The 24,836-nt window shown below is 45.6% G+C and overlaps 1 protein-coding gene across 4 annotated transcripts in view; it reads right to left on the bottom strand.

Annotated features, from left to right (window-relative positions):
- RIPOR3 (RIPOR family member 3) overlaps nucleotides 1-24,836 on the bottom strand; it is a 106,288-nt gene that overhangs the window by 69,427 nt on the left and 12,025 nt on the right. Inside the window, exon 1 of one of the 4 annotated variants that reach the window (XM_081196096.1) lies at nucleotides 1,359-1,376. The exons of the other annotated variants lie outside the window; for them this stretch is intronic. The gene's annotated coding sequence lies outside the window, so the exon portion shown is untranslated. Of the gene's footprint in view, nucleotides 1-1,358; nucleotides 1,377-24,836 lie in introns of those variants that run through there. 4 annotated transcript variants of the gene reach the window in all.

Below are 24,836 nucleotides of genomic sequence, written 5' to 3'. Positions count from 1 at the left end.
TGCACCCCCTGGAATTTCTTAACGGAGAAGTGGAAACACATAATAGTATTATCTCCTTCAGAGAATGAATCATGGCCCAAAGTTTGCAAAACATCTATTTTTAATTTGTTTTGTTGGGGTTGTGTTTTCACTCCCTCAAGGGCTGGCATAGACTCGGATGGGATTTTCCGAAGTGCTGTGCTCCAAGGTCAATGAGGAGGACTTTGGAAATCTTTTCCGTCATCTTTTCCCTAAATCTGAAAGGCTGGCTGCCCCCACTGGCAGTGGCCTTTATTCCTTTAACGTGGTAGTGCTGCAAAACTGTCAACAGCTGTGGGCTTTTCAGTAAGTAAGAGTCATCAGAAGGCACAGAGGTCTTCTTACTAGTGGTCTCCACAAGGGTACACATGGCATCCTTTTCACATCAGGAGATGGGGATTAGATAGATTGTTGTTGTTTAGTCGTTTAGTCGTGTCCGACTCTTCGTGACCCTATGGACCAGAGCCTGCCAGGCACTGCTGTCTTCCACTGCCTCCCACAGTTTGGTCAAACTCATGCTGGTAGCTTCGAGAACACTGTCCAACCATCTCGTCCTCTGTCGTCCCCTTCTCCTTGTGCCCTCCATCTTTCCCAACATCAGGGTCTTTTCCAGGGAGTCTTCTCTTCTCATGAGGTGGCCAAAGTACTGGAGCCTCAGCTTCAGGATCTACCCTTCCAGTGAACACTCAGGGCTGATTTTCTTCAGAATGGAGAGGTTTGATCTTCTTGCAGTCCATGGGACTCTCGTGGAAGTGAGAGCTGGTTTTAACTATATGGACCTTTGTTGGCAAGGTGATGTCTCTGCTTTTTAAGATGCTGTCTAGGTTTGTCATTGCTTTAGATAGATGATAGATAATCCCCCAAGAGATGGGGATTCTTTTTCAGTAGGAAGGCCGCATTCCCTTCTGGACAGGTTTTCAGAGGCCACATGCGGAATCAAAGGAAATGTGGGTAGAGCAATGAATGTGAATTTGACCTTTGCACACACAGCAATCTCAAGCAAGACAAGTAAGAAATATTCGAGTAGAAGGACACGAGCCAGCCAGACTAAAACACTCAAGGTTGAAACCAGGGCCTGTAGAGACGGGGTATGCCTTGTGGAAAGCTCCAAGGGCTGTATAGAGAGACTACAGAGGGCCACAGAGTCTGAGGCTCTCCGCTCCAGTTTTACATCATAGGGGCAAAAGAGATGTCATACAAAATATGGGCTCTTTCTTGATTGGAGAAAGTGGTGCAGGACAAGGAGAGGGAGGTAAACCATTACTTGCAGCACCGTTTTCCTATCTAAATTCCTCCCCGCCCCACATGCTATGCGACCACTATGAGTATGATATTGGTACCTCTCTTTAGCTTGGGAGTAGTGGGGGGGGGAGCAATTTAGAACATCAAAATGATGCTGGGGAAAAGATGGCGCATCCCCTCCTCCATCACTGCTGCTTCAACCATTTGCGGGGGGTTTTCTTCAGCTCATACAGTAAATAAAACACCGGGGAGAGGGGCGACACCATTAAAAGCACTTATGCACAGAACCACCCCACATTTCTGATTTGCAATTTCTGTACAAAACTTTAAAAACAACAACTGAGAACAGCACTTGAGAAAAGAAAATGAAGTCATGATGAGCAATGCTGTCACAGTTTGCCAAGGCGGAGAACTCTTCCTTTGCCAAAGTGGAGAACCTTTGTTTTCCTTATGTCCTGCCCTACTTGTCAACAAGGCTGACAAACAAGCAAAGAAGAAAGGATAGGTATGGTAATGGACTATGGAACTGGCAAAGGATAGGTATGGTAATGAAACTGGCAAAATTAACAACAAAATTAAGAGACTCTAATGGTGAGTGTTTCATGGAAGAATGGAAGCCTTTTTCAGGACTAGTTAAAGAAATATTGTAGTACGAAGGACTCGCAAGCAGGATTTGAGCTATGAGCAACGGAAGTAATTAGATTATAATGCTGTGGTTATGATTTAATAGATAGAAGATAGGGTGTGGCAGAAGGGGAGAGACAACAACCCCATGGAAGACGGGGTGGGAAGTTGATGAAAATAAGAGAAAAGAGAAAATTGTGTTTTGATTGCAAATGTTAAAAATGTTGAAACTTAATAAAATATAATTGAGGGGGAAAGAGAAGAGGCAGGTGAAGAAAAGTCTAGGCATCTCTTTCCCCCACGCCTTCTTCCCTTTACATCATTCCCTCTCAACTTCTCTGGGAGGGAAAATGCCATCTGGGGAAGTTGCACACAACTGCATGTAATATGTAGTTCAGCCCTAAGCCCTAAGGGCATATGGAAACCAGGCTCCCTGGGAGAGAAAGGCGGGTACACGGTACATTAAATACAGACGGCCTAAAAAGCTTGGAAACCACTGTGCTGGCATTGCGCAAGATGCTTCAACAGCCTTCTGTTACAAATAAGCGAATGGCACAGTTACGCAACTCCACAGTGTGAAGCAACCAATTTATCAGCAGCCGTCAGCAGCCATCAAGTCATGGAAAGAAACATGCTTGTTGGCTGGCCATGGACTGCATTACTATATTTCGTGTTACCTTGGTTCTCGAATGGCTTGGTTGTCGAACAAATAGGCTCCCAAACACTGCAAACCCGGAAGTAAGTGTTCTGGTTTGCAAACGTTTTTCAGAAGCCAAACGTCCGACACAGCTTCCGCTTGAGTGCAGGAACCTCCTGCAGCCAATCAGAAGCCACACCTTGGTTTTTGAATGGTTTTGGGAGTTGAAGAGACTTCCGGAAAGGATTAAGTTTGAGAACCAAGGTACACTGTACTTGTATTAACCAGGCACCGAAAATGTGAGTGTGTGTTTGCAACCCACCAATGTACACTGCTCACCAAACTGGACAAACCCAAATTCTTAATCATGGGATCCTCTTTCCTCAGTGTGTACTCATCTGTGCAAGTTAAGCAAGCAGACTTCTAGGACATGTGTTGGTTAGCAGCATGTATTTTGAACCTAAGGTTTGGGTTTTCACCGAAATTTGACTTTTTGGTCAGGGCTGATGTGGTTAAGATAAATGCTAAGCAGAAAGTGAAGGATGTGAAGGCAGAGAGAAGAAATTCTGTATCCTGTGGGGGAGAGCACTACACATAATCAAAAAGGAGGAAATGCATCACCAAACAAGGGAGCGAAAGAGGACATCGATGTGGATAATATTTACAAAAGCATAGATATGTATAAATGTGAATTTAGAAGAGACTGCTATAATTTAAATAGAAAAACCACCATAATGGGAAAGGCTGTTGCCAGTTGGCCTGGGTGCCTGCTCAGTCTGCTCTCCAGGTGTTCACTATTAGGGATGCAGGTGGCGCTGTGGTCTAAACCACTGAACCTCTTGGGCTTGCCAGTCGGAAGGTCGGTGGTTCGAATCCCCGCAACAAGGTGTGCACCCATTGCTCTTTCCCAGCTCCTGCCAATCTAGCAGTTCGAAAGCATGCCAGTGCAAGTAGATAAATAGGCACCGCTATGGTGGAAAGGTAAACAGCATTTCCATGAACTCTGGCTTCTGTCATGGTGTCCCGTTGCACCAGAAGCAGTTTAGTCCTGCTGGCCACATGACCTGGAAAGCTGTCTGTGGACAAACGCTGGCTCCCTCGGCCTGAAAGCAAGACGAGCGCCGCAACCCCATAGTCACCTTTGACTGGACTTAACCATCAAGGGGTCCTTTACCTTTACCTTTACCTTCACTATTGAAGGACCCCTTCCTGTAATCCCTCCTTAGGATTCTTTACCTTTAAACCACACGTGGACTGAACAACCCTTCAAATAAAGAAAAACAGGGTGTACAGTCACCCTGTCTCTGGGGCACTATCCATGGCCCTTAAAACATCAGCTAAACAACACACATGTACTTTTAACCAAAGTAAACACACCATTTTCAGCCATGTGGCACCTCACACCCATTTGTACGGTTTTACCTTGGAATCATAGAGACTAGAAACTTGTGGCTTTTAAAATATGGGTCGTCAAGATTCCCAGGAATTTGTGTTTCTGATGCCTGCGGATCACCAATGCAGACAATTACAGAAAGACAGAATCAACACATCCTCGACCATATGTTAAACAAGAGGATTGTTTTACTGCACAATAAAAAGGGCAGCTGTTACTCATTGGTTGTGAGGGGTCTGGGTTTCTTTCCCCAGATTGCTTCAGTTGTGAGGAAATCATGTTTTCCCAGCACAGAAACTGCAGAATTTCAATCACTTGGGGGATGCTTTTCTTCTAATCCCAGTCAGCATATTCATTGCAGTTTGGGGTGCTTTGTGGGACATGACTGTTGAGCATTTTTGTCACCTTCTGGCTAATAATAAGAATAGTGTATTATTTATATGCCACCCATCTGACTGGGTTGCCCCAGCCACTCTGAGCTGCTTCCAACAAATTAAAACAAATTTTAGGGACCAAGACTGTAATGAAGACTTTTCTATCTTCACCTGGAGACAGACCGTGTGTGCATTTTCCAGGGAAACAGGCTAGGGCCTTGTGACACCACTGGGGGCAAGAGACACATTCCTACTCCCCTGCCACAACAACACAAAACAGACATTTAAACACCCTTATTTTATTTCACAGCAGTTTGGGAGGACTTCCTTGGAAACAAAGATGTCCACGACTATAAAGCTCACGAATGAGAGCATTTCCCTTTCAAAATTAAGGGGAAAATGGTGAGCATCTGCAGTACTGCCCATCTCTCCCTGATATTTTGTGAGTCCCTTTTTCCAGGCTGTGCATTTTGCCTCCCAGGTTGCGGAAAACCTCTCTGCCCCATTGCTTTTCTTCTTTTTTAAGCAGCAAACAAGCTATTCTCCAACAGAAAGTCTGTCCTCTCCAGCTTAACACCACCACCACGGAATCTTGAATTGTTTAAACTGGATACATGCGAATACAATGCTTTTTTTTTAAAAAAAAGGAAAAATCTTGGCTTTTGTCTTCTCGAAAGGCTTTGACTACACCCTCATCCTCTTTAGCCATCATGTAAGGATTTTACATTTTACAGCTGGGGAACTGCATGACTAGGATGTCCAGGAGACAGATCAAATTAAGGAAACAGAAATAACAGTGCGCCTCATGTGAAGCACAGGAGGATTATTAACTGTAAATCTGGCAGCTGTAGAATACACACAGACAGACACGCTCACAGAGGACAGAGGCAGGCAGCGGAGGCTGGTCCACTAGGGCAATTGGGCAATTGGCAAGCTGCCCTGCCAATCTTAGTTGCCCGCCACTTGCCTGCCTTCTTACTTGCAACCAGTTCAGAGGGTGTCAGCTTCCTCCCTCCTTCATCTTAGCACAGCATACCAGGGAAGAGGATGGGGACCAAACAGGAATTAGATGCTTCTGCTTGTCATAGTCACCACCTACCCTTGGGAATGAATAGGGAACCATTGAAGAAAGGGCCTGGATAGTGTTATGTACTGAAGTTTTCACCCTGGGCCAGCAGGGGGATACTGCAGATAGTTTTCACTCAGGTCCACATATGCAAATAAGGGATTGAAAGTGACGTTCAGTAATTGGATAGTTACAGAAAGCTGTTACAGTTACGTTGTACTGGAGCTCTATATAAGCAGGCTGGCTGAACTCTTCAGTTCAGTTCTGTTCTGGCCTGTGAATAAACAAGAGTTGTTTGAAGAATCGCTGTGTCGTCTGATATGTTCACCCACAACTTAACAGATAGCTCAGTTGGTTAGAGCGTGGTGCTGGTAACACCAAGGTGGCAGGGTCAATCCCTGTATGGGACAGCTGCCTATTGCTGCATTGAGGGGGGTTGGACTAGATGATCATCAGGGTCCCTTCCAAGTTCCAACTCTACAATTCTATGAATGAGGAACTTTTTTAACAGAACAGGAGCAATGTCATCATCTGCCAGAGCACCGCAGCCCAGGGTGGTAGGCATGGGTGGAGGGCACCCCACTTTGTAAGAAGACTAGGCTCAGATACTTAAGGACTCAGCTACATTCGTTTTTTAAAAGAAGTTATAGGTGCATTCTAACACTGTGGCACTAGGTGGCGCTGTAGAGCCGAAACCGGAACACTGCGAAGTTTTCCATTGTGAGCTTTAAAACGTTTTTTCATAGCGTTCTCTGAGCGTTTTTTTTTAAAGCTTTGTAGATGCAGCCTTTGTGGCTGGTCAGGGAGGTTGAAATATACTTGGAGTGTAGAGTGGATTTCACACTCTTTATTCAGCTCATAGTGGTTGAGGAGGAATGGAAGTTCCCCCAGAATGTCTGCTTTATATACATTATTTACACATTGGGCCCCACGTGATTGGCTAATTCCAGGATTCACCTGTAGACCAATCAGGTTGTGGATTCGCTTCCACCTGGAGCTGGATTGGGTGGCTCCTGTGGACCAATCAGACTGCTGCATTCTGGACCCTATTGTTCTAGGACCAATCAGACTGCTGCATTCTGAATCCTATTGTTCTCAGACCAATCAGACTGCTGCCTTTTGGATCCTATTCAACTCAGTACATAACAGAGGTGAACCCAGGTTTCCACAGCCAAGTGCAACACACTAACTTTTGCAACATCCTTTGCCGGCTCACCACTGTAGAATTGTCTGCTGATCCTAATAAATCGTGCACCATGCTATGCAGTGCTACTGATGCTCTGTATGTGTGTGGATAGGCAGAGAGAAGCAGCTTGCCAGGTGAGGCAGAGGCACTATGCTAGCCACCCAGCAGTGAGCTGCTTTGGCTTACTGGGTGGGGCGGGGCAGAAAGGGTTGGTACAGTGCAAATGGCACTGCTTGAACCAGTCCTGCCCTTCTGCCACTGCATTTGCACCACAACATTAAAGGAACCAATCAGCGAGCAGGAAAGGGGTTTGGGGGATATTGGGGAACAGAGGGAACTTTTTTATTTCTTCTCTGGACTCCCAACTTAGCTTCATCTCGTTTTTACACAAGCAGTTTTTTCTTACGTCTTTTTGTGCTGTAAGATATAGCTTGCTTGGAACACACAAAGAAAAAAAAACTCTGTTTTTAGATTCTGCTCTTTCTGCTTGTAATAATTTTCCACTGGGTTAGGCTTTCCTGTGCTGAGTTTTCCAGATATTGAGCTGTGCAGAATTGATTTAATTTTTGTTCCTTGTTTTGGGAGGATTTTACCCTTGTATCAGAACTGTTCCTTGAGATCTTACACAAACTAGTTGTTTTTTTCCTGAGCTTCGGTCTGTGGACAGTTTTAAATATAGATTACTTTAGTTCTCAGGTTAGGTTTACTATTTGATTTGATTTTTACTAATTTTCTCTTGGATTTTCCTGGATTCTGTTTCTTGGACACCTGGTTGATATGCAGAAACAAGCACCTAAGGAGCCTGCTTCCTGGAATTTGGCTTTCAATTGGTAGCTATGTCCTTCTCTTAAGCTAAAAGGCATACCGTATCTTTCGCTCTATAGGACACGCTTTTTCCCCTCCAAAAATGAAGGGGAAATGTGTGTGCGTCCTATGGAGCGAATGCAGGCTCTCCAGGCTTCAGGAAGCTATCCACAAGCGCGGTGGGCAGCCTGCAGCCCGAAGCCCGGGGAGCGCAGCGCCAACTCGCACTGTGCTCCCCGGGCTTCGGACAGCTATCCGCAATCTGCAGACATATCCGCAGAAGCTACGTCTTGGCTTCTGCCAAAGCCGCGCGCAGCCTCTCCCAGCTGGAGAGGTTGCATGTGGCTAAAGAGGAAGCCAAGACAGCGAGTGGGATGGATCCTGCTTGCTGTCTTGGCTTCTTTGCTCTTTGGGGCTGGGGGGGATAAATTTTTTTTTTCTTTATTTCATCCCCTAAAAACTAGGTGCGCCCTATGGTCTGGTGTGCCCTATGGAGCGAAAAATACGGTATTTCACACTATGCATGCAATAGTCACTTTGTATTTGGCATTTCCCAAAATTCATTTGTGCACAATGTGCTGTTGCTTCCTCTTTGATATTATTCGGCTTATATCTTTTTTTTACAAACTGAAATGCATTCACTGGTCTTCTGCTGATGCATTTAAAATAAATCTTTTCAAACAGAGTACAGCCTCTGGAGTCTTGTTTGGTCACCACCCTCTTGCCCACTGGGACAAATTAAGAACCTGATTTCCATCTAGCAAGTAGCCCACCCACCAAACAAGTTAGACAACTTGTCCAGGTTTTCAGCCCATAAAGGGAGGTGCCTTCAATACAGAGGGAAACAGAGCAAACAATAGAAAACGCACATCAAAAACTGATTAGCAAAATAGAAAGCATGCATATTTCTTTTTAAAAGACTGTAAAAAAACCAAAACCAGACCCTAGACTGAAAGTCTATGCCTCACCCACAAAATTCAATTGAAGCATCACCCAGCACTCAGCAAACCAAGCTGCAGCACAGCTAACAAGTTATATATAACCAGAGCCGTGTGCATTCTACAAATCTACAATGCGTGGATTCAAGCCTTCTAAATTCTTTCATGTGCATTCTTGGATGCAAGGAAATTTATACTCTTAAAATTAATATTGCCAACATTCTTGGCAGAGCTTGCCACAGGCTCATATACATGTGCAGTTTGCATACATATTTGGCTCTGTCCCTGTCGCAGGCATTGCAACCCAAAGACAGGCAGAAGCTTTGGTGCATGCACAAAACTTTGCACAGTCTCCCTGAGTTCATCTGTCTCACATACAGATATGCAAAGGCCATTGACGGATAAGAGGAATCCCTGAGCATGCAGGAGCCCTGTGTGTACCACAGCTGGAATAGGGTATAAATACAGTGGTACCTCGCAAGACGAATGCCTCGCAAGACAAAAAACTCGCTAGACGAAAGGGTTTTTTGTTTTTTGAGCTGCTTCGCAAGACGATTTTCCCTATGGGCTTGCTTCGCAAGACGGAAACGTCTTGCAAGTTTGTTTCCTTTTTCTTAGCACCGTTAATACAGTTGCGACTTGACTTCGAGGAGCAACTCATAGAACGCGGTGTAGTAGCCTTTTTTGAGGTTTTTAAAGACTTTGGTGATTTTTGAAGCTTTTCCAAAACTTTCCCGACACCGTGCTTCGCAAGACGAAAAAATCGCAAGACGACAAAACTCGCGGAATGAATTAATTTTGTCTTGCGAGGCACCACTGTAACATCCTTGCTGAACAAGGAAATTTACAAGGTTGTTCTGAAGATCCTTAGGAAACAGTGTTCCTGAGGCAGAGGGGTATTGTTGCCAGTAAATCCACAAACTACAAGCAATGAAGCAGCCTCCAGTAGAGGCTGGATGTGAAAATTAATTAGATGGCTTCTCCCAGAGCCTCGAAGGCTGAGACCAAAAACTGGAGCGATTTTCAGATGTCTTCTAAAAGTCTGGTGGTTGTTTTTCTCTTTGACATCTGAAGGGAGGGTGTTCCACAGGAAGGGCGCCACTACCAAGAAAGCCCTCTGCCTAGTTCCCTGTAACTTGGCTTCTCGCAGCGAGGGAACCACCAGAAGGCCCTCGGCACTGGACCTCAGTGTCCAAGCAGAACGATGGGGGTGGAGGTATACTGGACTGAGGCCACTTAGGGCTTTAATCAGCACCAACACTTTGAATTGTGCTCGGAAATGTACTGGGAGCCAGTGTAGGTCTTTCAAGACCGGTGTTATATGGTCTCGGCGGCCACTCCCAGTCACCAGTCTAGCTACCGCATTCTGGATTAGTTATAGTTTCCGTGTCACCTTCAAAGGTAGCCCCACATAGAGCGCATTGCAGTAGTCCAAGTGAGAGATAACTAGAGCATGCACCACTCTGACGAGACAGTCTGCGGGCTTCCTGCCTTCCCTGCTTCCTTTATTTTGCTTAAATGCCAAATCAGGTGTCTTTCGAATTAATCAGTCAAGGTGTGGCCATCCGTCACGTACGATTTAGTTGAGATTCCTGCATTGCAAGGGGTTGGGCTGGATGAGTCCCTTCCAACTCTACAATTCTACAACAAAAGCTGTTTTCTGCCAAGTTTGGCCAATGGGTCCATCCAGGTCAGTATTATTTTCAGCAGCACTCTGGGATTTGAGGCGCGAGTGTTTCCCCAGCCCTACCTGGAGATGTCAGGAATTGAACTCGTGACCTTACGCCTGCTAAGCCTGTGATCTCCTACCGAACTACATGCATTCTCCCTCGGTCTGTGTCATTGTCTGCACAGTCACAAGATCAGCCGCGCTGCACAAGCTGGAGGGCTGTTCCACACTCTCCTTGAGCTCCACTCAGGTCAATAACAAACTGAGATCTTGTCACTGCTCAGAAGACCTAGACAAGGTGCTCCAAGCACACTCCTGCAAGGTTTTCTTTCCACTCAGTCCAAAGGCCCAGAACAAGCCACTCTGCTGCAGACTGATTTACGAGCTCGGAGAGAGCCCACTGTTGCCTCCGCTGGTTTCCATTTCAATCTGATGACAAATTCAAATGCCTGAATCGCAGATTCTGGAATGCAGCAAAATCTAGCTGGACAGTCTGCTCAGTCTTGGCAGGAACCAGAACTGCATTTGGCTGAATGCTAATAAGCCCTTTAAAAGTAAGGGCATACTTTCAGGAAACTATCAAGGGAGGGGGAGAAGCCTTAGGAAAGAACAAGGCCAGGAAATATACATCTTTCAGGCTGCATGCAGCTCTCAAGACATTCTCCTTGCTGTTAACCCTATCTCCAGGGGCAATTGGCACAAATTAATTGATTTATTTGGTGTGTTTAGATATAGACGCCACCCGTTAACCAAATGACGCTTTGCAACACAATGCAAACAACAATAAAACCAGAGCAAAGCAAATCATAATAAAACCACCAATGAAGCAGCAGCAATTTTAAAAAAGTGAAGGCGGAAAGTGGGGAAAGGACAAAAAGCGAGCCTCCTTGGAGAGAGAATGACACGAGTTTGGCACCACCACTGAAAAGGCCCTGCCCCCAAATGCCTCCTAGGTCAGCTGGATGCACTAAGAATGAGAGCTGCTTGGAGCTGCGCAAAGTCCAGCACTTGACATTTAGCAGAGGTGCTGTGGTTGTCCTGGAGCTGTCTTCCCCAACCTGATGCCCTCTAGAAGTTGCGGGACTACAACAAGTAGCAGATGGTGTTGCAAGAGGGCAGCACGCAACTGACGGCTGAGTTGCTGGTGCTTACCAGCAGGTGGAGGAGCAAGGAGTTGGGTGAGGTGCAAGCACATCGGCGGAGGAAATTGGATGCTCCTGCTGGTGTATTTGCACTGTGCCAAATCTCCCTGCTGCCTCAATCCTCCCCCCTCAGGCCAGGTCAGGTGAGCGCTACCGTCCCCAAACACACTGCGCACTCCTGACTACAATCCATCCTGGCTGGTGCTGAATACAGTTGTTGTCCAGCAACATCCACAGAGGCACAGGCTCTGGACCACTGGCTTAGGTTTGCCCAGAATCAACACAGCTCCTGCGATTGCACATTTAGCCATGCTTTGATTTGACCGCTTGTGCCTCCCGTAATGGAAGGGGGAAATTGCTGCTGCTAAGATAATGATAGAAATGGCACCATTCCTGCTTCTCTGGCCCAATCCTGATCCTAGCAAGTGCCCTGGGAGTTTTGCCATGGCTTCAGAGGGAGGAGGAGCAAGACTTCTATAATCACGATTTGGCTTGAATGATGGAAAAACACATTAGTTATGGCCTTATAGGAAAGATACATCAGGGTTTTTCCTACTTCCAAGGTTTCATTTTAAAAAAAGAAAAGAGAAAAGGAAGGAAGGAAGAAAAATATTTACTGACCTGCTCTCTTCTGCTATGGGCTTAGTTGGAGGATGGTGAGAAATACCATCTGCTCCTTCACAGCGCAGGAACCAGAGAGTCCAACATCACTTTAGCTCTTTAAAAACAAGCCACATGGATGGAGAAATGTGGAATAATATTGATGACGATCAGGTCTCCCAGCTCAACCTGAGCCTCAAGAAATACGTGCCTGTACTGTTCACTTCTCCTTTCCTCCCGTACTATTACAGGGGAAAATAAGCACTTATATCATAAACTAGTGTAACACCCACCCAATATTGGAATGTGTATGGAAATGTGGTCACAAATGGATTTGCAAGTCGGGCCTGCAACATAATGTTGCAGCATGACATGCTCGAACATTCGGGCTTCCAGGCACAGGATACTTCATTCCGTTTCTCCTCTTCCCCAGCCTTCTGGGTCTTCTACCTAAATGACACTCAGCATTATATGGCCACTAGGTATACTTAGTTCTCATTGGTTGTTTGGGGTTTCCACCTCCTCTGGATCTGAATAAGGACTTGGAATAATACAGAATATTCTGCATACCTGAATTTTAGTGCAAATGGCAATATTAAAGATGCACACTTCACTGAGATCTCATAGCACGCAGCTCTAACCAGTTTACTATACTCTAGCCATGTGAATGTCAGATCATTGATTAGAAATGTTTAAAATGTGCTGGGTTTCCTTTAAACCAAACGAGAGCGCATTAATCTTGAAACGAGGGGATCAAGTTAGCAGATTCTGAATCGGCTGGCTTGACTGTTAGGGAAGATGCTTTATATTTCTAAAAATCACCATGTGATAATATAGTCATAATAAATTAAGAGAATGAGATTAAAGCTGCAATCCTAACCCTATTTAACTGAAAATAAGCCTCGCTGAATTCAGTAGGATTCACTCCTGAGTAGACATGGTTAGAATTTTAGTTTATGGCTATAATTCTATACACACCCAGAAATAAGCCCCACTGGGCTCTATAGGACTGAGCATACACGCAGAGGTTTGCATTGTAAATTTTTATGGGGTCTTATTTTTCTGCAGGTAGGAATGAGATCCAAAGTGTACAGTTATGATAGCCTTTGTGAGAGTAAGCACTTATCAGTGTCTTTAAATAATCATAAAAAGCTGGCAGTAGCATGCTGCAAAAATAGATAATAAATTCAGAGGAGCACTGCTCTCTCCTTTATTTATGAGAACAAATTATGTATGACACCATTTAAAGGGAAAAATGTAAACACAAGGGATGGCTCGGTGGAAAGGACCATAAATTAAAGTAACTCTGAAGCACTGTGCAGAGGGTTCCATGCAGAGCCTTTTGGCGGGAGTGGCAGCTGCTCAACCTGCCCAGACACAGCCATCAGTACTAGCTCCTAAGCATGCTCCCGTCTGCACTACACATTCAAAGCAGTATTATACCACATTTCCCCCCCCAAAGAGTTCTGGGAGCTGTAGTTTGTTAAGGGTGTTGAGAGTTGTTAAAGGTAAAGGACCCCCGACCATTAGAGGGACATGGGTGGCGCTGTGGGTTAAACCACAGAGCCTAGGACTTGCCGATCAGAAGGTCGGGGGTTCGAATCCCTGCGATGGGGTGAGCTCCTGTTGCTCGGTCCCTGCTCCTGCCAACCTAGCAGTTTGAAAGCACGTCAAAGTGCAAGTAGATAAATAGTGGGAAGGTAAACGGCGTTTCCATGTGTGGCTTAGTCATGCTGGCCACATGACCCGGAAGCTGTACACCGCCTCCCTCGGCCAATAAAGCGAGATGAGCGCTGCAACCCCAGAGTCGGCCATGACTGGAACTACGACTGGAATTCAAAGCAGTATTATACCACTTCCCCCCAAAGAGTTCTGGGAGCTGTAGTTTGTTAAGGGTGCTGAGAGTTGTTAGGAGACTCCTATTCCTCTCCCAGAACTACAATTCCCAGAGTGGTTTAAGAGTCAACCTGTCTTCCCAAGGAACTTTGGCTCTAGGAGGGGAATAGAGGCCTCCTGTGATGGCCTGGGAATCCGATTCAGAGGCTGAACCGGAGGAATCCCAGCCTGCACAGGAGTCCCCGCCTCCAGGGCCGGCTGAGCTGGGGCAGGGCCTTGATTCTGAAGTGCCTGCACCTGTGCCGGATCCTCAGGAGCAGGCACCAGGTGATTCCACTCTGGCTCCGGAGGCGATTGAGGACGCATTACCTACAGGTGCGCCTCTCCCAGCCCTGTCAGGGGAAAGTGAGTCTCCCCCTGGGTCCAGTAACCCACCGGCCTCTCCTGAGCTGCAGAGGCTCAGGGCAGAGAGGCGAAGGGAACTGGTTTCTCCCAGGAGGAGTGCTCACCTTAAGGCCAGGAGAGGCGGGTCACCTGGGGGCCAGGACCGCCCCTGGCCTCAGAGAAGATAAAGGCCAGTCAGCCCAGTTCCAGGTTGCGGGAGCAACGTCGTTGAAGAGCTGTTTCGGCCAGCACCCAGTCCTGTTCCCCCAGAGTTCCTGTCCTTGCCCGGCTCCTCACTGTGGACCCCGCATCGCCCATGGAGGACTGTCTGCCGACCCTTGACTCAGGTCCTGGACCTCGCCCCACAGTAACCTCCCCCCTGGACCAGCACACCTCCTTACAACTCTCAGGGCCTTTAACAAACTACGTTTCCCAGGATTATTTGGGGGAAGCCAGGAAAGTTAAAGTGATACAAGGCCCCACCCTCACCCCACAATTAAAACAGTCCCATACCATTTAACAGTTACCCCAAATAATCCTGAGAGCTGTTGTTTGTTAAGGATGTTGAGAGTTTTAAAAAGTCTGCTACTGTATTCCCCACACAGAGCTACAAAGTCCAGAGTTCCCTGATTGTTAAACCATAAGGAAAATCTACGCATAAATCTCCTTGACTGGGTCAGATTCTTTTCCACAGTTACCTTGACTTCTGCCTGCACAGTTACTATTACTACTCTTGAGTCTGGGCATGCAGCAACTGAAGCAGGTTCAGAGACTTTGCACCCAGATCAACCAACAGCAGATACGGAGATCAAACCAAATACATGCTATGTAGTGAATGCCTTCTCCGCCAACACTGCAGTGTGTGCCAAGGGAGTCTACTGACCTTCCATCTTTCAACGAGAACTGCTCATCCCCAACCACAATCTAGGACCACAAACCAGGAAGATCATAGGTGTGTTATTAGTTCAGTGGCACAGCATCTTCTTTGTATGCTGAAGGTCCCAGGTTCTGTCCCCAGCATCTCCAAGAGGCCTTGGAGAGCCACTGCCAGCCAATGTCAACAGGACTGGTCTAGATGGGCCACCGGCCTGACTTTATAAGGAAGCTTCCTATTTTCCTGTATCACCATCATGTGCAGTAGCTTGTTAGTCAAGGGCATTGTTGTTGTTTAGTCGTTTAGTCGTGTCTGACTCTTCGTGACCCCATGGACCAGAGCACGCCAGGCACTCCTGTCTTCCACTGCCTCCCGCAGTTTGGTCAAATTCATGCTGGTATCTTCGAGAACACTGTCCAACCATCTTGTCCTCTGTCATCCCCTTCTCTTTGTGCCCTCCATCTTGGGCTTCTCCCCAATCGTCTGGAGAAGCTGGCGCCTCTGGTCAAGAGTCTTTCTCTGGATCAGAGCCACTGGATCAAAATGGACACGAGTTCAGCTTTAAAACTCAGAGCCGGGGGGGGGGGGAGTCAGCACTTAATATGCACAAAGGGAAGACCCACACAGCTCAAGCCTGCTTAGTGTGGGACATGGGCGTAGCCAGGATTTTTGTTATGGGGGGCAGGCTTTTGTTAGGGAGGGGCAGAATCTCAGTTTGCTATGTATTTTTATTGAATTTTATTGATTGGGGGGGCAGCTGCCCCTCTCTGCCCCCCCCCCCTTGGCTATGCCCATGGTCTGGGAGTCAAGTTTAAGGACTCACACTGCAATCAAATATATTCACAAGACAATAATCTGTTTGGTATTTTGTTTCTTTCCACTTTTTCAGAAGTTCTATTATTGTTAGGGGTGTGGTCCAAACCAGTGGGCAGACTGAAAAGAGGTGTGTTGAACCTCTCAAAATTAATCCAGAAAGCTATCCTCTCCATGCGTCACAAAAGGGAAAAGGGCAGGTCCATTTATTACACAATTCAGTTTGGTTGAGACCGTAATTTTGATCGCTACCAGATTCCGGTAGCATGTCTTAAGCGTGGTGGTTTTCATGCTGCGTTCCCTTGCACCGCAGGCGGGCAATTCTTCATTCCTCGGGCTAATTTGATTTTATGTGGCCCTTGGACGAATCTCGTGCAGCCCTTTTTCCTAATTTCAAACACCCTCTGCAAAGGATCAGTTCGGCTCAGAGCAAACCTGTTGCTCTCCCAGGCAGCAGACAAGAAGAGAAGAGGGCAGCCGAAAGAGAGAGAGAGATTGGGAGAAACAGAGAGACAAAAGAGAATGACAGAAAGGGAAAGATAGAACAGATGTGGCTATAAGAGAGAGAGAAAAGGTGTGGCTCTGCCTTTTCTCTCTCTCTCTCTCTAGTTCCTTTCCACTGTTGGATTCAGTCTCACACACAGTCAGCATCCACCCTCTGACAGCTTAGCCCTGAGGGGATGTGGCTATGATTTCCCATCCCTGCCTTAAACCATTGAGTAAAGGGCTAGACAGCCTTTCAAGCAGAGGACTCTTTCAAATGGAGGATGCTTGCCACCTGGACATTGACTTGCTTCAGCTAAGAAGGGAAGCTGCTAAGTAGATCTGGCCTTGGCCTGAGGGACAACAGCCTACAGCTCAAGGAGAGGCGTAAGGCCCCTGACCCCTTCCTGTTCTTGAGGAAGGCGTGCCCATTAATGATGGTTGCCTTAATGTGTGTTTAGAAACTGAAGGGAGGCTCTTGGCTGCATTGTTCTGAACTCTCGTTGTTCTGAAGCCAACACCAGCGTTTAAGAAACAATTCCTTAAGTGAGTGGCTTACTCTCTTGCCAAGTTCACAAGATCTCAGGAAACGACTTGCTGGATCAGACCAAGGTCATTCTAGACAAGAACTGTAGACCAACAGTGGGCAGTTAAGTGCTTCTGGGAAGCTCACAACATCTAGTTATAAGGGCCAAGTGAGGTTAAACGGATCTTTAGCATGCACATTTCTTATAATGTAAGAATGTATAATTTAATGGCCTCCTGTTTGCATTGCAAGTCCATTCCACCAATGGCATGATAAAAGCATATGAGACTTTCTTATAATGAATCAGCATACTGTACTGCCCTGACTAGACCAGTGCTGTCTATCTTGACTGTGGCCTCAGGTAGGGTTTTCCCCTAGTCCTTGTGCCTGAAGTATTTTAATTTGGGATGCCAGGGACCAGATAAAAGACTTTCTGCACTACCACCGAGCCTTTTCCCTTTTCTGACTTTACACCGGCAAGCAAGAAAACTCTTAGATAAGTAAATCATTCCACTTCTGGGCTCTTGGAAATATCATGCCCACGATTTTCTGGTGAGGAAGGCACCAAATCATGCCATTACCCTATTCAAATAATTCAAATCCGCGCAATGTGGTGAGCTCCCATTGTTCTGTCCCAGCTTCCACCAACCTAGCAGTTCGAAAGCACACCAGTGCAAGTAGATAAATAAGTACCACTGTGGTAGGAAGGTAAACGGCATTTTAGTGCGCTCTGGCTTCTGCTAGGTGTCCCATTGAGCCAGAAGCAGTTTAGTCACATGACCCGGAAAGCTGTCTGTGGACAAACGCCTGCTCCTTTGGCTTGAAAGCAAGATGAGCGCTGCAACCCTATAGTCAAGTCCAACTGGACTTAACCGTCCAGGGGTCCTTTACCTTTTTTCACCCTATTATGATCAGCAAGCAGTGATGCCAAAATGTAATCTTGTTATCAGTAACCCCTGCAAAAAAAGCAACCAGATTCTTCAAATAAATACCCACATTTTGGAGAATTATTCAAATATAAACATAGTTAACCCCCCTCCCAAAAAAATTACATTACGTATTGTTTCCTTTTCTGCTTGGAAAAATTAGAGGTTCTTTAAAAGGGGTTTAGTGGGGACAACTGCCTAGGCAGAGTTACTTTGTCTGTGCCCACAGCCTAACACCGTAAAGCACATTTAGTCACAATATATTGTCAGCGGGGAAGGAGAAAACTGAAGACTCGGGGTTCTTTCAAGATTTTACCAAAAAAAGGTCACTCCGGCAGGAGCCAAAATAGTCATTCAAAGGCGAGGCTACAGTACTGTACTACAAAGTAAACGTAAAAGATTCTCATGAATCAAGGAAAAGATATTTCAGGGCTCCGGACTTGACTTCCCAACTGCTGGAGCACTGACAGTTCCCATTTTAGAAATTTAGCACTGGGTTACAGTCATCATGACCCAGCCCGCAACATGTTCCATGGACATAAATAGATTGCTCCTTAGCAAAGAACAGATCACCCGCTGGTTCTGCATCAACTTAGTGATAAGCTCAATACACATGTAAATAATATTCTACACATCTAGGTAGGTTTGGCTAAACAAAAATGTTTTTAGCAGGCTCCTGCCTTATGTCAATAGGCAGGGTATTCCAATGTGTGGGTGCCACACCACTAAAAGATGGATTTCTAACAAATGGGGAGGGTGTATTATGTGGGACCTGTAACAGAACCAGTTATGCAGATTGAAGAATATATATCTGGTAAGGTGATCTTGCAGATAAACTGGCCCCAAGTTGTTAAGGGCTGGTGGAAGGCAGAGGCTGAGAGAGAGTGGCATGCCAAAGATTGCTCAGTTTGTTATTATATATATATATATATTATATATATATATGCAGGTTTTGGTGTCTTCGGGTGTCTTCCCGTGTAAGAGTTGGGGTGTCTAGGCGACGTTTCGACGAGGTCTCACTCGTCATCTTCAGGCTGGTGCTTTCGGCTTCTTGTTACTAGAACAGAGCTGTTCTCTGTTCTAGTAACAAGAAGCCGAAAGCACCAGCCTGAAGATGACGAGTGAGACCTCGTCGAAACGTCGCCTAGACACCCCAACTCTTACACGGGAAGACACCCGAAGACACCAAAACCTACATATATATATATATATATATATATATATATATATATATATATATATATATATCATTTCATATTTCATAGAAAACTTTAAGGAGTTTACAACAACCTAAAAATATAAAAAAGTCAAATACCAAAAAAAACCCACTTCACCCCCATAGCACATTGGATCAGATATGCAAGTAAACACCAATATGTACTGAAACGAGTAACTTATGGGGATCATAATAACTACTAGCAGGTCCAAAATGGAGACAGCCAAGTCCACCTTCCAATTATGCTAGCATGTACTTATGGACAGCAGCAGCACAATCACTTCTGCTATCTATGTAACTAGCATATTTTGGGGGATAACTGCATGCTCCCCACCCCTATAACTCCCTGCTGGTATGAGGGAGCACCCACAATCATTCTCCCTCTCCCCTAATACCCAGCAAGACAAAAACAACAAACAGGGGTGACAGTTTTGGCCTTGGTGCTACCTGAAAGGAGTGCTACCCATTGGGGTCATCTCCTTCGAGGCCGCCCCATCTGGGACTGCAGCAGCACGGGTTAAAAACTCCATGGGATGGGAGTGTTCCTAACAAGTTATCGTCTATCACCTCCTCCAAGTTCTACCCTTGCTTGTTGATGATCAGCTGTTGGGGTGGGTATGTAGAATTGAGTGACTCCTACTCTATCCCCACACTGCTTGCCACCAGCGAATGAACAGCTCAAGTTCAGTGCATCTTATCTTAGCTGTGGGCTTCCTAGTTCATAACTCTGTTCCGTAACATATTACAAACCACCAGACCGTGGGGAAGACACCACCAGAAGGGCATTCGCAAAGGGGGATGCTATTTTTTAAAAGACTCAGCCTTTCCAATGAGAACGCTGCTTCAAGAGTCTGTTATACAACTAGCTGGAGATTATTTGTATTGTGTTTCACCTGCAGGGATGGAACAATGCAAACAGCCTCACGAGAACACAAAAGGTATAGGCATATATACCCTTTAAGCACTACGCTGGAATCTGGCTGTGCCTATTTCTTGGTCCCATCTGTCCATGCTGGAGGAAGCATGTGTGAGATTGTGAAGTTTGTGATGATTCAACCAGTAAATCAAAGAGGTTATGTGAGTACAGAGAGAAATATGCTGGTGGAGGACCAGGCTGGGGGGGGAGCGTGCAGTTCATGGAAAACATCCATCTTAATGCACTCGAATAATCCAAAAATAGCATAGCAGGCCGCTTAAACTTTCAGCTGACACCGAGCCCAAGGCATTTTTAGCAATAAAATGATGGGGACATGGAGTCAGCATCGGGCAATTTCAGAATGAAAACATTTCCTCATCCTTAAGGAACATCTGGGAGATTCGGAGAAAGGAAGGGCGCAATCAGCTCTATCTTAAATGCTTTAATTCCAACGGCAGTGCCACAAAAGTGTGATCCCATAGTATGGAAGATAAATTAATGATATGACTGGGCAGGGGTGTAATTCAGCTCCAGTACAGGTCCCGTTTATAGTTCGCCACTTATTTCTTTTTTGCTTTTTATGAATCTTTTATTAGCGAAAGAAAGAAAGAAAGAAAGAAAGAAAGAAAGAAAGAAAGAAAGAAAGAAAGAAAGAAAGAAAGAAACCATCATAACAACAATAAAAATAATAATACAAGAAACATCATCAGGTCACAGCGAGGATACAATACCCATGTTAAACATATAAATCAATATAAGCCCTCCAGATGTCCAAATAGGTATCCACATAAGATTATCGTTTATAGGAAACATGCTTGAATGCAGCCAGGACAACGAGACCATCAGACCTTTATGTAATAGATGGTGGATGTTTATCCTTCCAGGCTTGATGCACACATTTCTTAGTAAGGACTTACAAAATCCACTTCTGCCGTCTTGCTGTTAGCCCCCATACTATAGGAACATAATTTAAAAATCCATGAACATCTGCAATTATCAAGGATTTCCACCAGTACAATATTGATATGGACAACAACTACAGTCCAAAAAATAATACAGTAGGTCACAACACAAGCCCATACCATATTCCTCAATGTGGCTTTTTCAGCATAACAACTCCAAGAACTACGTATATGTATTATTATTATTATTGTTATTATTATTATTTCACCTTTTCCCCCAGATCGGGGCTCAAGGCAGCTTAAAGATAAAATAGCAAAAGCCAAACAGATAGTCATTTTTAAAAATAACGAAGCACTAATAGAATTAAAATAATATAAATATATATTTCTAAAAACACAGATAATGTAACTGCAAGAAGGTAGGGGAAATCACAGTGCCAGCCCTTTCCAGTCAGTTCCTAAAGGCCTCTTGGAATAAAAGGTCCTTGCCTGCCAGCAGAAGGAGGGAGCCAGTATAACTTCTCTAGGAAAAGTCTGGGAGCAGATATGACAATGCCAAGCAGAAGACAAGGCTACACAAAGAGGGAACCTACTGCTATCATCTCCAGAACCTGTTGCCAGCACTGAGCAGAGGGCAGGTCTGGCCACCCAGGCAAACGGTGTCTCTTATTCCCATAGGCATGAGTGGCAGGCATTCAGTAACATGGGAGAAAATAGAGCACTGTGCTCGGGGAGACAAAATAGAAAGCCCAGCATCTAATTTGGCCCGTGCCTCAGCAGCATAGTGCTTATCTCTCTAGAGTTCGGTTATCCATGGTTCAATGCAGCGGGTCCTCCAAACCACAGCAGCCAATGGTTAGCACTCGATCTTCAAAGTGGAGTGGGAAACCCTCTCCAAACCATGGTTTTCAGTTGTGGGTTGAAGTGCTTTGTGTGGTTAGGAAAGTGACAGGGAAAAGCACTGCAATGTAGGGAATGAACAGGTGGTTAACGAGAAAACATATAAACACCCCATAGGTCAATCAGGATAAATGCTGGATGGACTCTCGTTGTCATATAGCTGCCCCAAATAAGAAGAAATGCTCAATAAAGACCAGAAATTGACCTCTGCATAAGCTTAGTGCAAGCAAATTAGGATATATGTTCAATAAACAGATCATGTGGAGGAGCCCAGTGTGTACTTAGGATTGCAAACTTCATTTATTTATTCCTCGCGTGGTCTACCAGCAGTTCTCTGGCAAACTAGGATGCCCAATAATGGGAACTACTGGGTTAAAAAAGAGAGGCTTCCCTTAATTCAATATACATTCACTTTATATTACTAATAAGTTAACATTTGTCAGCATCAGAATCTGTCACAGTTGAGAGTACTCAACTACTTTGTTTGCTTTCAAAGAGACAGCCTTTATCTGCCGTTGCCACTAAGCCTGTTGTGAGTGAGTTAGAATAAATCAGTTCTGAAGAAATAAGCAGCTCTTTAGGAAAAAAACGTTTTAAAAAACTCCTCAGGATTTTAATAAAACTGTCTCTGAGGCATATAAATCACGTTCCTAATACAGTGTATTTCAATTTCCAGGACTGTATGGAGAACCTTAAAATGTTAACAGATGTAGGAAAGTACCGTCCTCCTACACTCTCTTTCTCAAACACACATATACAGGAAGCTGAAATATGGCTGCAACATTTTGATTCGCCATTATTGGAGGGGTGGGTTGGAACTGGAAAAAGAGCTTTACTGTTTAGATTGTTTCTGTGGTAACACATCTGGTTGTGCAATCTTGAGCCAGGATGCTAACTATCTTGGAAGGCAGCAAATCATGTTGTTGTTGTTGTCAGCAAGAAAAATGTGAAGCAGAGTGGAGATGCGTCTGATCCGATAAGAGCTCTTCCACCATCGCGATCTCCACTCACAGCCACATGGAATATCTCTTCAGATACCCTTGCTTAGATTTTTTTTTTAAAAAAAAATGTGCAAACATATATACCATATCACAGCCTTTGGGATTTTTAAACACTAGCTCTATTTAAAAAACGACACAAACTTGGTTATCGCCATTTCCACCTGGGTGTGAAATAAACTGAAGACAGAAGCGCTTGCACGGCGTTATGACTGAGAAAACCCTGGATCTTCTCCTGATCGCGTGATGCCCTTAGCCAGAAACCAACCAACCAAAAACAGCTAGCAATCACACTTATCTTCCTGAAAAGTCTGCATAAATATTTATGCTTATTTATACAAATGTAGTACAAGTTAGATTCCCTTTAGCACTAAATGCAGCGGCTATTAGCACGAAGGGGAGCTGGCTGCCAGTATGTGCTCCTTGGCCCGCCCCTCCCCTAGCAAGGAGCCAATAAAAACCTCTTCTCTGGGGACCCTTTCCACCCAATCAGATCAGAAATTAATGTAAGTTGATTTCTTGTTTGTTGAGCAATTCCTCCCATCTTCCATCAGAATTGCACTTCTGTTCCGGAGATAGTTCCTCTTCCAAAGTTCTGAAACCACACAATTTGGTGGTACATGGCAATATTGAGCTTGTCAGCCTCTATGGCCATGTGTCCTTGTGTTGCTGGCAATGACTGACCTGCCTGGGGTAGGTTAGACTGTGTAGCTCCAAAGGGCCCAGGATGGAAAGGATGTAGCAAGCTCCTAGGATAAAAAATGGGAGGCCCAGTTCCCTATCCACTCGTTTCTCTAGTACAAAAGATTATCCTTAACAACAGTCTTGAGAGAGGAGGATTCCCAAACAATGGACAAAACTCAGCACGCACTCCATCACACTGTTCTGAAATCTTTGCGGGTTTTATCATATTTCCAGCAGAAATGTCAAAACCCATTGTTTGTAACCATCCCTGAGTTCAAGGTCTCAATGGCTGAGACGGAATTATTTTCTTCACTCTCCTCCCTAGAGTTACCATAGAAATTGTGACTGTAGACCTTCTGTCTTTAAAGCTGCACAGAAAGTTTCCAAAACAGAAAGCTCTGCTTTTGCAGAACTTAGTTGGCAATGGAAACAGATTTGGAGGGAAAATGGCACATCAAAAATAGATCTGCCTGCCAATCTCACTGGGAGAACAGCAAATTCTCCTCTTGCCCATCGCCCCGTTCATTTCACCCAGGCATGGTAGAATTAATGCCCAATGGGCTGTGCTCACCATCTCCGGAAATAGATTAAAACCTTCACGCCCTAAAATATGCTTATTAAAAGAGCTGCTCCCTGAGGAACATTTGGCTGTTACCATCAGCTACTTTTCATTCCAAAGTTCAATGCGGGCCAAATTACAGCTTGATTAATTACATTCTGCCAGCTCATTTCCTCTTGGCCCTTGGTGAAAGTCATGTTTGTAATACATTAAACAGATACAGCACAAATACTATGCCTACACAATTCTGTCCACAGGTCTTCTTTTCAGTCCTTCCACAATCCCATTTCTCCAATAAGAGCATATGATTAATTGTCTTCTAGTTGTCATTTTTCTATTCCCAATTCCTTGCCATACACCAGTCCTTGAAGGACTGGCAACGTTATGGTTCCCCAAAGATGCAAACGAGGAGCGTGCTGGCAAGGGATGTTTAGATCCAAAGACCACTATGTCTGAAAAACACATCTCTCAGTCTACTCCCAGTACTTCCATCCATCAAATTCCTCTTTAAAATGGTCTGCCTTTGTAATCCCTGTCTCATCTCAGGCCCATCACCCAGCAAGGATTCCCTTGGTGACCTGATTGTTTTAAGGCTGGTGGGAACAGCGGCGTAGCGTGAGTTGTCAGCACCCGGGGCAATGCAAGTAATTTGCGCCCCCTAACCCGGGGCAAGGCACGTAATTTGCGCCCCCCCTAACCTGCGAGTTGCCGCTTGCCCGGAGGAGGAGGGGGGCAGAGAGGCGAGGAAAATGCAACGGCCCAGCAGCTGCAGCAGCAGCAGCGGAGGCGGGGCTGTGAGGAGGGGCTGCCTGGCGCGTCCTCCGCGGCGAGCGCTGAGAGCCGCTGCCTGCCGGGCGCCTTCAGCCGGGCGCCGCGAGACATGCGGCTCTGCTACAGCCTGCGCCCGAGGCTCTTCGGCGACTCCAGAGGCAGCGAGCGCGCCCCCCCCCAGATGTTGCGCCCGGTGCGGCCTGCCCCCCTTGCACCCCCCACGCTACACCACTGGGTGGGAAACTCTTCTCCATTTCCTGCTACACTGCAGCCTGAGGTTATCAGGACGCTTGGAGCCTGGCTGGATGGCGCCATTTTGGATACATAATAAATGGCACTCATAACCTGATCATAA

Source organism: Podarcis bocagei (assembly GCF_964188305.1).
Source record: "Podarcis bocagei genome assembly, chromosome: 5".
NCBI lineage: Eukaryota > Metazoa > Chordata > Lepidosauria > Squamata > Lacertidae > Podarcis > Podarcis bocagei.
This window is presented reverse-complemented; position numbering and strand designations above follow the sequence as displayed.